We start from the raw sequence: 16537 nt of genomic DNA, 5'->3' as shown, positions 1-16537 counted from the left end.
ATGATCTCAGCAGACTGGTTGGACTAGGCCAGCATTCCAAACTAAAGTAGCTTGACGGATGTGCCATTCATAGACTCACAGGAGACTTGGGGAAGTTCAAAAAAGCTCTGTTTGTTTTGCCAACTCACAAGTCCATATATTTTGGCAGTGGTATCCAAAGTAAATGAAAATATTATCAGCCTTGTCTTTCTTCCTTGTCAAGATTTGTATGAAGTGTTTAAGGAACACTAAGAACCATAAGTCCTCTTAATTATTGTGGAGAAACAGTGAGGAGTGTCACAGATTACAGGTTAGAAAATAAAGCATGTTAGAAGTCATCTAGTCCAATCTCCCACCCAGTTTGGAATCCCTTTATTATAGGACATAGGGATCTCTCCAGCCTCTGCTGGAACACTTCCAGCAATGCGGAGCTCACCATCCCTCAAGAACTGCTTCCATTTTGTCATCTGCAATTACTAGAAAATTCCTCCTCATTTGTGCCAGATAGCTACATCCCTTACATTTTTATTTGTGACCTTATTTATGCCCTCTGGAATGAAAGAGAACGAGTTTCATCTCTTCTTCTCATAATAGCCCATTAGCTCTCGAAAGACAGCTCTTCCGTGGGGCCTGTAAATCTTGCTTTCTCGGGATTTAACAGCTGGGTTCCGTCTATCACATAGATTCAGTGCTCTTCATGATCCTTGTTGGTCAGGCCTGCTCTTAACACGCAGCACTAAATGCTAGCGTCTCGATGTGATCTGAAGAGTAAAGAACAGAGGAAAGCTATAACCCCTTCCCTGCGTTAGACATGTCTTGGGGTAGCCGAGAATTGTGCTAAGTTTCCCGGCCTCTGTGTCAGTGTCCTGACTCATCTTATTAAGCCAGCACTTTCCCATCCTGTCCTCACAAAATGGACTTCTTTTAAGATTTTTAATCCATACAGGATTAAAAATTTTTGGATTTTTTTAATCCACACAGGATTTGATGTCTATTTTTGTTAAAAATGAATCTTTACATTTTACCCCATACTATCAGCCTGTGGTCATTCTTTGGGATCTTGATTCTCTTTCCTGAAGTATCTGACCAGCTTGCCAACCCCATTGTCTCCTAGTCAGATATAGAACTTAACTGTAACAGAGCAGATGACAGAAGCCACGGTCACATCACCAGACAACTTTCCATCAGGTTGAAGTTGACATTGATCCGTCATCCAGCTACTGGTCATTTAATTTTACTACATTCCAGATCCCGTTGTTTCATATTATTCAAAGTGTGACTTAAGAGATATCAGCTGCCTTGCTGGAATCCTGGGATGCTATTTCTGGTGCATTCTCTGAGCAGTAATCCTATCAAAACTAGAAATGAAGTTATTTTGGCATGACTTGTTCCTAATGAAGCTTGAATCATCTGCCACTTTCCTGTCTAGGCTCTGAGTGGGTGACAGTTTGCCGAGCCCGGAAAGATCAAATATACGGTTCAAATGGAAGTGCTGTTCAGAGACTTGGTTTTACTCATGAAGAGTATCAAAACTTCCAGAGAGCAGGTGGAAAGATTTCAGAGTGCCACATGCACATTTGAATTGAGTGACAGTGAAATGTCAGGGAAAAGTCTCCTGCATTATGTGTATACATCGTAAAAATGAAAAGAAAACCGTGGGGCGCCTGGCTGGCTCAGTCGGTGGAGCATGCAACTCTTGATCTTGGAGTGTGAGCTTGAGCCCCGCTTTGGATGTAGAGATGACTTAAAAATAAAATCTTCAGAAAAAAAAGAAAAAGAAAACCGAAAAAATAATAATACTGTGACTACAATTCTTGGAAAGTGGCTGATAAGACTGAGATATGATGTAAAAACAGAAAAGGAGGGGTGCCCGGGTGGTTCAGTCATTAAGCATCTGCCTTTGGCTCGGGTCATGATCCCAAGGTCCTGGGATCCAGCCCCGCGTCGGGCTCCCTGCTCGGCGGGAAGCCTGCTTCTCCCACTCCCACTCCCCCTACTTGTGTTCCCTCTCTTGATGTGTCTCTCTCTCTGTCAATTAAATAAATAAAATTAAAAAAAAAAAAAAAACAGAAAAGGAGGCAGGATATTAGAAAAACAAAAACTCTTGAGTTCCTGATGCCCACAGTGCCCCAAATCTCTATGGAAGAGAGGGTGTGTGCAGTAGGAAGGTAGTGGGGAGGCAACCCCATCCAGGCTAGGAGTCGAGAGCAGGGCTTCTAAGGGGAAATAGGTTTAAAATGGTTCCTTGGTCATGGGATGGGTTTATAAATCCCACAGAATGAAACTCAGATTAAAAACACACACCAGGAGCGCCGGGGTGGCTCAGTGGGTTAAAGCCTCTGCCTGCGGCTCAGGTCATGATCTCAGGGTCCTGGGATCGAGTCCCGCATTGGGCTCTCTGCTCTGCAGAGCAGAGAGTCTGCTTCCTCCTCCTCTCTCTCTCTATGCCTGCCTCTCTGCCTACTTGTGATCTCTGTCTGTCAAATAAATAAATAAAATCTTTTAAAAAATAATAAATAATAATATTTATAAAAACACACACCAGGAATGCTGTGAAGTGTGTAAAACTGGCGATTCACATACCTGTACCCCGGGGGTTAAAAATATATTATATGTTTATAAAAAATAAAAAATTATTTAAAACACACACACACACACACACACACCAGGGGCACCTGGGTGGCTCAGTGGGTTGAAGCCTCTGCCTTCTGCTCAGGTCATGGTCTCAGGGTCCTGGGATCAAGCCTCACATCGGGCTCTCTGCTCAGTGGGGAGCTTGTTTCCCCCTCTCTTTCTGCCTGCCTCTGCCTACTTGTGATCTCTCTCTCTCTGTCAAATAAACAAATAAATTTTTTAAAAATAAATAAATAAAAATAAAAACACACACCAAGAAGTGCTCACTTGGGCAGCACATACACTACAACTAGAAGGATACAGACAGGGTTAGCATGGCCCAGGTGCGAGGATGACACACAGGTTCATGAAGAAGTACCATGTAAAACATACACACACACACACACACACACACACACACACAGAAAGAGCTGCCTCAGAAACTCCCCCAGTGATGCTGAGTTCAGGTCACCTCCAACATCAGTCTTCCTTACCTTCTCTTTCTATTTCCCCGTTTTAGTCTTTCTCAGATACCAGGGTCCTGAGAAAGCCTTTCCAGGTCCTGCCATACGAGGACTGGGTTCTACAGGCAACAGCCCATGGACTCTGTCCCTCCAGCAACGTCCCTGTTTTCATAGAGCTGCACTTCAGTCCCTCAAGCTCCCTCTCTCCAGCACCAGGAATGACTGAATCCTGGAAAATACTGCTGTAGTGTTATTTTTGGCTCCCTTCCTTCCCGCCCTGTGTCTGCCTGCTCATCGACAGCCATTAACAGCTGTTAGAGGGGGCTTTCAATTGCCTGGCTTCTTGCTGAAGTGTTTTAACACCGGGTTTCTAAGAGCTCGGCTACGCTCTAGAGGTGAGAGAAAAATGGCAGAAGAGTTACATAAAGCCCCCTTCATTTGGGGAGCCAGGTTTCCTCCCCCCCCCTTTTTTTTTGCAAGAAAAATAAGCCTCTGACAAGAGCTGTAGAGGCGCCGCCCAGCTGCATCCCTGTAGAGTCGATTCTGATGATCTCATGTGGCGGCCCTAGAGGCAGCCCTGTGCCATTAGCAGGAACACAGTCGAGGAGTTCCAATGTCTATGCATCGTTGACGTTGAGCATTTTCCCATTCCCACCCTTGCTGAGCTGCTGGAGTTCTGGACTAGACACAGAGGAGGTAGCCTGGCAGCACAGAGATTAGAAGATGCCAACAGGACCCCCTGAGGCCATGCACAAGCCTGTACCCCAATCAACGTCTTCCAGGAGCCCACTGCTGCCAATGAGACTGCCGGCTGGCCCTCTCCATTGTTTACTTCCCTACGAAGGACGGATAAGTACAGTAGACATTTGGAAAGTTCTGAGCTCCTCGTAAATGTTAATCCATTGATCCTCACTAGCCCCAGAAGAGATGATGATGTTGTTCCTGATCAAGGATAAACCCTTCATGCCTACCAACACTTTACCACCTTTGGCTACTTCACTCCAGGCCTCCTACCCCCAGCGGGGACTAACGCACAGTCCTGTCCCCATGTTTCAGACTAGAAAACAGGAAAGGCCCTGTTCAAATGTCTTCGACGTCAACACTTAGCCAGAATAATAGTTCAGTCTCCTAATCCCAGTGTTTTCTCACAATACGGGTATGTGTAGCACAACATGGAAGTGAGATGATCTCAAGTGACGTATGAAGAACTTTTTTCAAAATCATTGTGTTTCTTTTAATATGTATTAGAAAAAGCATAACCTGAGATTTCACGGATAGTCTTGCTTAGGATAGATTTCTTTCTGAGCTAAATTTATTTAAGGAAGAGAAAGTGAGTTGCATTAAAGAAAATACTAAAAATTGTGACCGTGGGTCCCAAGTCTCTGTAGTTTAGGAAAGACTAAATAATTCAGCACTTTTCCTTGCACAAGTGCAAGCACTCTTCCTTGTCCACAAGACAAAAATCTGTCTTGTACAATATCTACCCAAAGGAAGCCACAATGGCATCTTACTGGGAACACAGGGTCATGCCTATTTTCATAAGTTTTGTATAAAATACGGGAGTAGGCTTTTGCATTAAGTACATTTAGATGAAAACACTTCTTGTGTGTGTTTCTTTCCATCAACATTCTTGGTTATCTGATTTATGTATTATTTCCAAAACACCCTAGCTCTCCTGCTTGGGTCCCTAAGTATCTATACCACCTCCTCTCCTGTCTGTAGCCCTCCTAATGGCGAGGTTAGAGCATACTGCTCTACCTGACAACTGTCATGTTGCAGAATTTCTTCAGGACTAACTAAGACGATTTGCACCTCTCATCAGTTTTCTGTAACCACATACCTCTCCCCACTCCTTTCCTTCTCCTGTTTCAGCTCAGTGAAGTTCCAGAGAAGACCTACTTGTTTGCTCTTGTGGGTATCCTTATAATTTAAATGTTCTTCCAGGGGTGCCTGGATGGCTCAGTGGGTTAAAGCCTCTGCCTTCAGCTCAGGTCATGATGCCAGGGTCCTGGGATCAAGCCCCGCCTCAGGCTCTCTGCTCAGCAGGGAGCCTGCTTCCTCCTCTCTCTCTGCCTGCCTCTCTGCCTACTTGTGATCTCTGTCTGTCAAATAAATAAATAAAATCTTTAAAAAAAAAAAAAAAGTTCTTCCAAAGAATGGTTATGGAGGGCAATGGGTTTGATAACAATAACCCCAACTTCTGTTGCTAAAATTGTAGGAGACAGAGGGGATATATGGCATGAGATGAGCCAGGACAAGTCAGTTGAGCCCAATTCTGAAGAGCCTTGAATGCCAATGTGAAAGGGGCCTGTTTTTTAATGCTGCAGGAAGCGGGGAAATAAAGTGATTGTCACTGAGAAGATTAGTCAGGCAACAATACAAAGGAAGAATCAGGGAGAAAGAGACAATGGCCAGGTTGTTACAGTGGTCTAAGCAAAAAGTAAGAAGGCCATGAAGGAAGTTATGTTTGTTTGAAAAGAAAGATACAGATGCCTTTTAAAGACTGAAGAGTAACAGAAAAGTCTTAAAATTGTATCATGATTTTCAAGCAGACGTCATTGACGAAATTATTGATTATCTATTTCTTCTTGATCAGTGCTATTCAGTAACATTTTCTATGATGATAAAAATGTTTTCCTACATGGTCCAATATGATAGCCACTAGCCACATGTGACTACTGAGCATTTGCAATGTGGCTAGTGTGACTAATCAGTGTGAATTTTCTAATCGTATTTAATTTTAATTAATTGTAATGTAAATAGCCACACGTGGTTAGTGACCATCATGTTGGACTAACCACCCTAGTGCAGGCCTTGAGTACAAGGGCCAGCTATCTCGCCTGACTTGTTTGCCATTCTGTCCCTAGAGCTTGTATTGTCTGTCACATAGTAGGTACTTAATAAATATTTGTTAAGTGAAAGAATAAAAAGAAACCTTATGAAGCAGAGGCAAAAATTATGTCGTGTTCGAATCAATATGCTCCTTTATGGAGTATTTTGGCCCCCACACAAAAGAGGAGGTTGGAGATTTCCCACACACATTTAGAACATTTCCCAAATGTTTAAACTGAAGCTCTCAGCTTGTGCAAGTAGAATAAAATCAAGGCAAGGGGATAGATGAAAGTCAGCCATGTGGTGGGAAAACCCAAGCCCAAGGTCTGTTCTTTCGGTCCCTAACTTCTTGGTTTTCGTTTCTGGCTATTGTAGAAATTGATAGCACCCAGCCTCTTCTTGAAATATGTGAGGGTAATGATCAGCATGAAAAAATGTCTTTTATGAGGAATGATAAAAAGAAAATGTGTTAGAGTGGCTTGGTTACATGGCTGTAGAAATACAGGGAGGTCTACACGTGATCTGGAGTGAGGGGCTCAGGAACTTAAGCCCCATGACCTTGGGCAAGTTGTTTAAGCTCTCCAAACCACAGTTTCATAGAAAATGAGAAAAGGAATCATAAACACTTCACTTACCAAGCTGTTGGGAGGAAGAAATGATATAATAATAGGAAAATTCATGGTTCATAATCCATAAAGTTCCATTCAGAGGTTTATTTTAATTCACACAGACTGGAGTTATATCTAAATGTATGTCGGAGAGACACAGTTATATTAAAATATAATGCTGATACGTGCCTTCTAGAAAATGAAAAATAAGAAGTCCTCAAATTCCAGCTACCTATATCCAAAACAAAATCTAAACAATCCCAAAAAAGACTTTTATTTCTCTTAACATTAAAAAAAAAAATTCTGGAAAAGCTGATCCCACAACCTCCTTCCAATAGCTTATTATGACTCAGTAGTGCTTGTTGCCAGGAATTTCTTTGTCTTTCCACCATCTCCCTGCCCTTTTAGATTCAGTGGCTGCGACCCCTTCCCCATCTGCCCGGGACCACCTCCCACTTGTCACTGCTCCCCTTCATACCCTTATCTTACCTCCTCTGCTCTGTGCTTCCATCACCTGCCTCAGACCCCCCTTGTCAGATTCCTGTTGAAGATAGTTATTCAGTTGCCACTAGAATTACTTTCTCGTAGTGCATAAATCCCATTTCTTTTTCATAATCATGACCACTTTTCTGGTCTTTTGTCATTTTTTTTTCCAGAGTTGAACATTCTTATTAAAATAAAGGACCATACCTGTGCACAATCCAAATAATTGCTAATCAGTTCAGGGAACATGAGTCAGTTTTCAGGTTTTGCCATTCTCCCCCACTGACAACATATTCTCTTTCTAACCAGATTCAAAGACAGGAATCTCTAGAGATCCTATTGGTTTTCATCATACATAAGATTAAATAATTATTTAATTCTTATATTTGGGGGTCTATCTTTTCTTCTTTTTTCTTTCCAAATATTTTCTTTCCAAAATATTGACATCTAATTAAGCCTCACCAAAATGTACACCATTTGCCACCTTTAAACTTTTATTCTAATTCAAATGTCTCTTTATGGCTAGTATGTGGAAAAATAAGGCCACCCTAACCCCAGTGATTGGTAAAAATACTGAAAATTCAGCCCTCCTTATGGTGAGACTAGTTCATTGCTGGCTCGTCAATAGTATGACAACTGATTGCATTGGTAAAAGGGTAAAGTGGTAAGTATAGTGAAATTATACAAGACATAACCATTGAAAATAATGTATTTTAAAATCCTGTTATATTCAGAAATATAAGTTATGCAGACTTAACATAAAAGATAAAGCAGCAGAACAAGCTCAAGACTTAAGACCTTCTAATGGAAGCCAGTAGGGTTCCACAAACGCATAGTTAGGTGATCACACTACCCAAGACCTGGGTTCACAGGCATGTGTCCTCAGGGCTGAAAAGCAGCAGAGAAAATCACACCTGGCCCTTCTTTTCCCTCCAGAGGGTTGCTGATCAGACTTGAAACCGTGGTAGTAAGGATTAGCCCCTGTAGTCTAGCTGTGTTCCCAGACCCACCACTGGGAGCAGACTAATCAGATGATTATATTCATAATAATCCATCAATTAGGGTCTTTATGAAGAAGTTGTATATAAAAGTCCTGCATACAACCAGATATAAGCCCATGTTCATTCAGAAGACCAGGTGCACTTTTCACTTTTCATTTTACTAAAGCTGGGAGTCAGTGGGAGTCCTCCCCTGAAACACTCAGATTCTTTTTTTAATATGCAAGTTATATGACTGTAAAAAGAGTCTTTGTTTCACATTTGCACTACTTGAAACATTTCCATTGTCTCATGCATGCAGGTTGTATTTTTGGTGGTCCATTGTCTGAGGAAAGAAAGCTAGGATGGGCAGTCTGGATAAATTGCATTCCCAGAGTTTCTTAAGAAATTAGTTGTTTGAGGGTGCCTGGGTGCCACAGTCTGTTAAGTGTCTGCCTTTGACTTAGGTTGTGATCTCGGGGTCCTGGGATCGAGCCCCACATCAGGCTCCCTGTTCAGTGGGGAGTCTGCTTCTCCCTCTCCCTGCTTGTGCATGCACACTCTCTCTCTCTCTCTCTCTCTCTCTCTCAAATAAATAAATAAAATCTTAAAAAAAAAATTAGTTGTTTGAATTTAAAGTGTGTTTTTTTCTATAAATAGGTTATAAATCATGATTACTTTCCTAAATCTGCTCCCAAATCTTATATCTGTATCACCTTTCATTTTTTAAAACTTATTCAATGACCGGGGCGCCTGGGTGGCTCAGTGGGTAAAGCCACTGCCTTCGGCTCAGGTCATGATCTCAGGGTCCTGGGATCGAGTCCCACATCGGGCTCTCTGCTCAGCAGGGGGCCTGCTTCCTTTCCTCTCTCTGTGATCTCTTCCCTTCCTCTCTCCTACTGTGATCTCTCTAAAAAAAAAAAAAAAAGAAAAAAAAAAACTTATTCAATGACCAGATATTTATCATCATGCAAAGAGAGAAAGAAAGAAATCCTTTAGGAATAAGTGAAGGGCTATGAAAGTACAAGGGAACAGAAGATCATTCTAAGGAGAGAGGACATCATGGAGGAGAGGAGGTACAGGTGGGATGTCCAGGGTTGGGAAAAGGCCACCTATGGCCAGTGTCCTCCCCTCCCCCATTATATGCCTGTAGCACCTTCTCTGTATTTCTGTCACAGCACCTATGGGATTGTATGGTAATTGAATCATTGCTTGTCTGTCCCCTCATCTAGACAGTAAGATCCTTGAGTCAGATTTCTATGTGGTGGAGGTGATATTTTCAGTCTGCAAATCGACCATCTAGAACAATGCCAGCATGATAGCCAGTTGGTTAATGTTTGTCAAATAAATGAAGGGCATCCTTTAGCAAAGTTCTGGAGGCAGAAAAATGTGTGGCATGTATTAGATGGGAAAGAGAGGGAGGAATGTAACGGAGTCTGGAGGCCAACAAAAAGGATTTCACAGGATTCTAGTTCTGGGGTCCTTTTTCTCAGGCAAACCTAAGTTCTATTCATTTTGTATTTTTTATGGGAAAATACTTTTGGAGTTCCAGCTAAGGAGCCCATCTTCTCCCAGTCTCAGGGATGCATGAGCTTCCTCTATGGAGGGATAGAAATCTCTATGGATGAGTTTTAAGGAGCCAGTGGGATCGACTCCAACAACCACCACGGGTGTTCACAACTGGAGAACAAAGGGCGAGCCTTCCTGAGGACTTGTCTGCCGTTCACTTTTAAGCACAGCTTATTCACAAAGTGGGGGCTGTTTTGTAAGTCAGGGGCAGCATGTGTTTCATAAAAGCTCTTTCAGGGGGAGCCTGGGTGGCTCAATGGGTTAAAGCCTCTGCCTTCAGCTCAGGTCATGATCCCAGGGTCCTGGGATCGAGCCCCACATTAGGCTCTCTGCTCAGCAGGGGGCCTGCTCCCTCTTCTCTCTCTGCCTGCCTCTCTGCCTACTTGTGATCTCTCTCTGTCAAATAAATAAATAAAATACTTAAATTTTTTTTTTTTTTAAAAGCCCTTTGAGTATTTGGTTCTCTTTATTTCTGCCACTTATACAAACATACATGGAAATGGTCCTTTATTTTTTCTTTGCATTATCAATTTTTCCTCTCCCTCCTCCCTTTTAAATTCTTAATGTTTTTATGTTTATTTTGCATTTTTTTTATGCTAACACAATCCAGCCAGTACATTTCCACATGGCCCTCGCCCCAACTGATGGCCAGCGACCTTGAACGAGGGCCTGGGCAGCCTTCTTTGGCTGGCCTCAGCGTCCACTCCCTAGGCTTCGGGTTTGCCACTACACTTCTCACAAGAGTGAGAAGCCTATGGTTAATTACGGTGCATGAATGGGAAATACTCCTGGACTTACTTGCATGCATTACTTGCTGGTAGTTTCTCTGTTGAGGTCTCTCCATCCTTGTTTTTACAGAGCTCTTGGCAGGGTTTCTGCAGTTGGTGTGTGAATTTTTATGATCTGTTGCATGTTATTCATGCAATTTCCTGCCCTGTAATGGTATCAGTTTTCCAGACACAGAGGAATACAGACTAAAACCCGGGAGCCTGCATTAGCATAAAATGTCCCAGTTCTGTCAGTTTGATTAATTTGTCTCTTTGTCTCCACTCTATATGATAAGTGCTATTAATGGTTGCAACACTTCATATGTCAAAGTCTTTCTTCCTAATGACTTGAAAATGCGGTTTATTTCCCCCCTTTTTGTATTATTTTCCTCATTTAGCATTCCACTCAAGTATAGATTTATGCCATGCTCTTTCATTATCTTACTGGTTGCAGCACTGGAGTGATTACATATGGTGTAGAGTACGCGTAAAGATGTGATCCCAGGGGCAGCAGCTGCTGATGCAAGCTGAAAATAGATCCAGCGTACGCTCAGCACTTTTCCCAGAGGCCTTTTATTTATTAGGAACAGTCTTGGTACAGGACAGCTTGGATCCTCATTTAGCAAGATGACTTTTTTGCCTTTCGGAACACTGCAGTGACTTTGCTCTATTTACTGACGCTGCTGTGTAATTATTTCTTTAACCGCCTTGTATCTCAGCCTTGACTTAACCTAACAGAAATTGTAATATAATCTCGATATATAATGAACTCAAGAAGCGACAGGCTCCATTTGAAGTAATGGAGCTTGACAGATCTAAGGTTTAAATTAAATAATCCTATTTGTAAGACAGCATTTGTACATGGTACGCTGCTTTAAAATGAATTTCTATTCTTCTCTAGCACTTCTTACACTGTTTTCGGTATTCTTCCTTTCAAAAGGACTTTTTCCAGAAAGAAGCGCATCACAAAGCCAAGGGCTCTTTCATAAGGAAAAGAATCAAATGAAATTTTTTTTACCCATTTCGATCACTGAACTGGAACCGGCATCATTAATGATTCGTGATGGGTACTTATTAATCTAGGTTGGCAAATCCAGACAGCTCAGACTGTTCTGTCAGCACAGAACATCTGTGATATAAATATAATGGAATTCAGGATTAAGATAATAGCGAACTTTCTGCACATGTTTTAGGTTCAGGTAGGTATTTTTTATCATAATTGTGAGAAGTCCTAATAACAAGTGTATTTATTTTCTAAATATATCCAAGCAGAACCCTCATTTCATGATGTCATTCTTCTCTTTGAGAGGTGTACATTCAACAGGAAAAGGAGGAAGTTCATCGTATATCTTAACAGATAGCATCAAGATAGTGATTCTCCGTGTGTGATAAAATTGTGCAAATTGCAAAAACAAGAAATAAGAACATTAAGAGTTTCCGGGCAAATGACAGTCTGAGAATAATGTTATCTATTGGCAGAACCTAGTCCTGTGATGAGAAAGCCTTGAAGAGAAATGAATTTATAAATAGAACAGACCTCTTTATGGTAAAGTAACAAATAAAGGAGGCAAGTTAGTAAATTTCCTTTTTCTTTTTTGGTGTGTGATTTTACCTGCTCTGAACAGAGAAGGCATCAGAGAAGAGAGTGGGCGATTCCCTCCTTAAATTTGTTGTTGCCCTCAGATAGCACAATGGGTTCTATTTGGTAACAGAGATTTTATTAATTCCATAATCAAACGAGAGTCACATGGGGTTAAACCCATCATTTCCTGCTGGGTCAGGTTAAAAATTAAAGCAGTAATTCATGATAAATAAAGTGTGGGGGAAAAAAAAAAAGAGTGATTGTCTCATTTTAGTGGGTATATATGACGCACAATGTTGTAGAAAGAGCAGTAATCCAAACCACTCCTAAAATAAGCAAACTAAGGAGCACTTCCCTGAGTCGAAGAGAAACCCCCCTCCCCGCCTTTCCTGCCCACACGCACAATTGCATGTAAAAGCGTTAGACCATAGCATTTATCAGGTTGATCATCGTGGTTCATATAGTCTCTCAAGTTTGTTTGGGAGTTTAGACTGCTAATAGCCTGTGTGTGTAATGAAAGCAGCAGCCTTCACCCTGCCCCAGAGATGCCCTCGGTATGAACACAACAGAAGACAAGGGAGAGCTCGCTTGCGGCTAATGCGCCTGCTTTCCTACTCTTTTTTTTTTTTTTTTTTTTAAAGATTTTATTTATTTATTTGACAGACAGAGATCACAAGTAGGCAGAGAGGCAGGCAGAGAGAGAGAGAGAAGGAAGCAGGCTCCCTGCTGAGCAGAGAGCCCGATGTGGGACTCGATCCCAGGACCCTGAGATCATTTCCTACTCTTTTTATTTTGTCTTCCTTTCTTCCTCTCCTGTCCTGCTTCCCGCTCTCACATACAAAGAGCACCCAAGCTTATTCTGCAGGCTCATCCCTAATTACTGTCGTTGTGACACAAAATGTTATAGCCGATTTCATTCTCTGTCTCGTGGCCTCAGAACAGTGGGTGATCTTGCTTGCTATAGGAGAAGTGATACTCAGGCATGACAGGATGAATTAAGGAGGGGGACTAAGTATTAACTCTTAATTCCCTAGCTCTTGTGGTTCTAAATTAGATTCGGTGTCATTATAACTGGGAGAATGTGAGCATTTTATGGGTATGTGTCTGTGTCTGTCACTGGAATCATGTTTGATCAATTGAATTGACCTTGGTTTTCTGGTGAAACACATCAAGTGTATTATGAAACAAGCAGCCCAAATAAAGAAAAACATTTCACATATCTTGTCAAATATTTCACTGGGACCTCTAAAACTTGGTATTTCCCTTCTGCCACTAGATCTGAAATGAGAACAAAAGCACTTCATTTTTGATAAGTGAGACTTGATTTTCCTTTGAAACCTCTTCATTTCCAAGATGCCTTATGAGAGTTATCACAGTTTGGGCTAAGTTTCCCAGTAAATGATGTCGACTCTGAAGGAGGCTCTCAGGGTCAATTATTTAGCAAATGGTTTGTAAACCAAAGGCTAAAGGAAGAACTACATTATCAGATAAGAGCCAAGCAAAGAAAGAAGGAAGAAACAAACTCTATTGAGCACGTGTTGTGTACCAAGTGAATACAAAGATAATTTGAGCAGAATAACAACGATCTTAGGATCAAGAGGGGAAAAAAAGATCAATGGACTTACAGAGTTGGGTTTTTTTTTTAATACTATGGAATACTGTGTTCCATTATAAACATTTGTAGAGGTATTTGAATAGAAGACAGAAAAGGGGGAAAGACTGAAGAGGGGGGTAACCAAGTTCTTAGTCTGTCTAAAGAAGTAAGAATAAAGTGGAAGAATTTCAGCCCCTAAGGACAGAACCAAATCAGCTGGGTTTAATACCAAGATAGTTGCTAGTAAGTAGAAATATAATATTCATTTTTGTTCCTGAATTCTGTTAGCAATTTCTCCCTCTTCACATTCTTTGGGAAATGGAGAAGTCTGCATCTAAAGCTTTACTTGGCTTTCAGTCAAAGGTCTGCCTCACCCAGGAAACCTCATCAGGAAGCCCAAAATCAATGGAATTTTTTTTCAATGGCTAACACAAGCCAGTTCTGAGCCCGATTTAAAATTCACGATATAAATTCATCCTGGCTTGCTACAGCTACGAGTGTACTCTATTTTCTATTGCTGACTCTTCCAAAAACATACATCCACTCCACTTTCCACACTTCAGATTTCAAGTGGAAGAGAGCTGTTGGAAGGCCTCCTCTCAAAACTGACTTACTGGACCTTGTAGAACCTGCTTGAGGAGCTTCCACGAGTATAGATGTGCATGTGCTTACTTTTTGAAAATGATCTTTGATCCAAGAAAATTACAGCGTTAGTATTTATGGGCACGCAATTATGCAGTGGGCTTTCTGAAGGTCCTGTTGTAAACAAGCTGGAGCTCTTGTCCCTCTAGTTTGGGTTATACTCTGTTCTACTAAAAAGATACATATGCTTCATTAAGCCAAGATTTATTAGCAAGGCCATCAGGTGATAATGGAACAGTAATTTTTACATATCAACTTTGACTTGGTGCCCTTAATTGGCAGCAAGGAGAAATATTAAAAGATCTTGCTAACGCAGCATGATGCATGGGAATTAAGAACATCAGGGAGTTATTTTTTTCTTCTATGATATATTGGGAATCATAAAACCTTGGTCTTAAAATTCATCTGACCCAGCACTAAAGAAATAGGCTATATTTTATCTTTCAGATAGCCTTCATGTCTAATATTGTGATGCTGATGAGGATTTTAAAAAATAACCTTTACTGAGCATTCACTATGTGCCAGGCACTGTTCCATGCATTTTTTTTACATGCTTAACTCATTGACTGTCTGGGATTGTTGTTGTTATTATTATTATTATTATTATTATTAATCTCCGTATGATGAGGAAACTGAGGCAAGAAAGGTTAATTAATTTGTACCAAGGTCAACACCTAAGTTAAGGAGCCTGGATAGAAGGCAGCCTGACTCCCCTATTCTTTTTTTTTTTTCTTTAAAGATTTTTATTTATTTATTTGACAGAATGAGAGATCACAAGTACGCAGAGCAGCAGGCAGAGAGAGAGGAGGAAGCGCCCCCCCTCCCCCCGCTGAGCAGAGAGCCCGACACAGGGCTCGATCCTAGGACCCTGAGATCATGACCTGAGCCGAAGGCAGAGGCTTAACCCACTGAGCCACCCAGGTGCCCCCTGACTCCCATATTCTTAACCTCTTGCCTCAGAGATGATAGTAATACTCATTAAAGATGCAGTTCTCTGTGGGTTTTGGGGGGGTTCTAAGTTTCTTTTTTATTTATTAATTCTTGAGAGTGAGAACAAGCAGGGGGAGGAGCAGGGGGAGGACAACAAGCTAAAGCCCAGCATGGGGCTCAAGCCCACACCCCGAGATCCTCACCTGAGCCAAAATCAAGAGTCAGGTGCTTAACCGAATGAGCGACTCAGGCACCCCAGGGGTCTGTGTTTTAAACAGGTGGAAAAATGAGGCCCAGGGTGCCACAGCAGTCAGCTGTAGCTTGGAGACAGCCCCATCTCCACCTTTCTTTCAGGGTTTTCCTGTGCCACACAGACATCACCATGAGCTTAGCAAGAGAAATGTGCCTTCATGCAAGAAAGAACAAGAAAGAGCCTGAAAAAATTGAAGTGTAAAATGATAGCACGAGAAAACACCTGAAATCTGAAATAAATTTTCATTCTTCTTCTTTCTATCCATCAATGATCCCTGAGCTCATGCTGCTTGGTCAAATAAAGACCTTAATATCTAGGTCATCTTGACTTATGTAAGGACATGATTTTCTCTGGGGCCTCGGTTTTGAGGCACAAGGTATAAGACATGTCTAAGAAAACAGCTATACAGATTTTTATAATAACCCAGTGTGGTAGGTAGAATTACGGGCCCCGGAAGATGTCCATGTCCTGATCCCCCAAAATCAATGAATATGTTACCTTACGTGGAAAAAGGGAGTTTGCTGAAGTAATTAAGTGAAGGACTGAGATGGAGAGATGACCCTGGGTTTTCTAGTTGGGTGCAATGTGATCATAAGAGTTCTTGTAAGAGGGAAACAGGACGGTCAGTCTCCAAAGGTCCACTTTGAAGTCTGAGGTCCCCTTGAGTGATGATGGAAGAGGCTTCTAGAGACCCAGGCAGGCTCTGGCCACAGAACTAGTCAGTTGATCCGCAATTATCATAAAAATCAATGAACAGGGCCTGGTAGGAAGGTTGCCTTTTCCCCATCTCTGAGTATAGCGATTTTTTTTTTTTTAAGATTTTTATTTATTTACTTGAGGGAGAATGAGTGAGAGAGAGATGAGAGAGGAGAAGGTCAGAGGGAGAAGCAGACTCCCCAAGGAGCTGGGAGCCTGATGCGGGACTCGATCCTGGAAGTCCGGGATCATGACCTGAGCCGAAGGCAGTTGCCCAACCAACTGAGCCACCCAGGCGCCCAGCATAGCGATTTTTAACAAGTCATTTTGTTTTATGAGTTCATCTATCTTCCATTCATCTTTATTTTAAAATAAAACAGACTTCTCACATTCTATAGGAACTATCACCTCTCTCTCATTGGCCAGGCCAGAATGAATTATTGGGCACGTTTGCTGTTCTTAAAATTTCTACGTCCTGCCGTGGCTAAAACAAGTGACTGGCCTCTGTGGCTGCCTTCCTTTAAAGAAAGCTCCAGGCCACAGAATTC

At 41.7% G+C, this 16537-nt stretch overlaps 1 protein-coding gene and 1 non-coding gene across 4 annotated transcripts in view; both read left to right on the top strand.

Annotated features, from left to right (window-relative positions):
- BACH2 (BTB domain and CNC homolog 2) overlaps positions 1-16537 on the top strand; it is a 357131-nt gene that overhangs the window by 306461 nt on the left and 34133 nt on the right. The gene's annotated exons all lie outside the window — the stretch shown is intronic.
- Positions 2873-2979, top strand: LOC132018868 (U6 spliceosomal RNA). Its single transcript, XR_009404644.1, has one exon. It is a non-coding gene; the product is annotated as a U6 spliceosomal RNA (small nuclear RNA).

The sequence above is a fragment of the Mustela nigripes genome, chromosome 5 (assembly GCF_022355385.1).
Source record: "Mustela nigripes isolate SB6536 chromosome 5, MUSNIG.SB6536, whole genome shotgun sequence".
In the NCBI taxonomy this organism is placed as follows: domain Eukaryota; kingdom Metazoa; phylum Chordata; class Mammalia; order Carnivora; family Mustelidae; genus Mustela; species Mustela nigripes.
The sequence above is the reverse complement of the archived record's forward strand: the minus strand, read 5'-3'. Positions and strand labels throughout refer to the sequence as shown.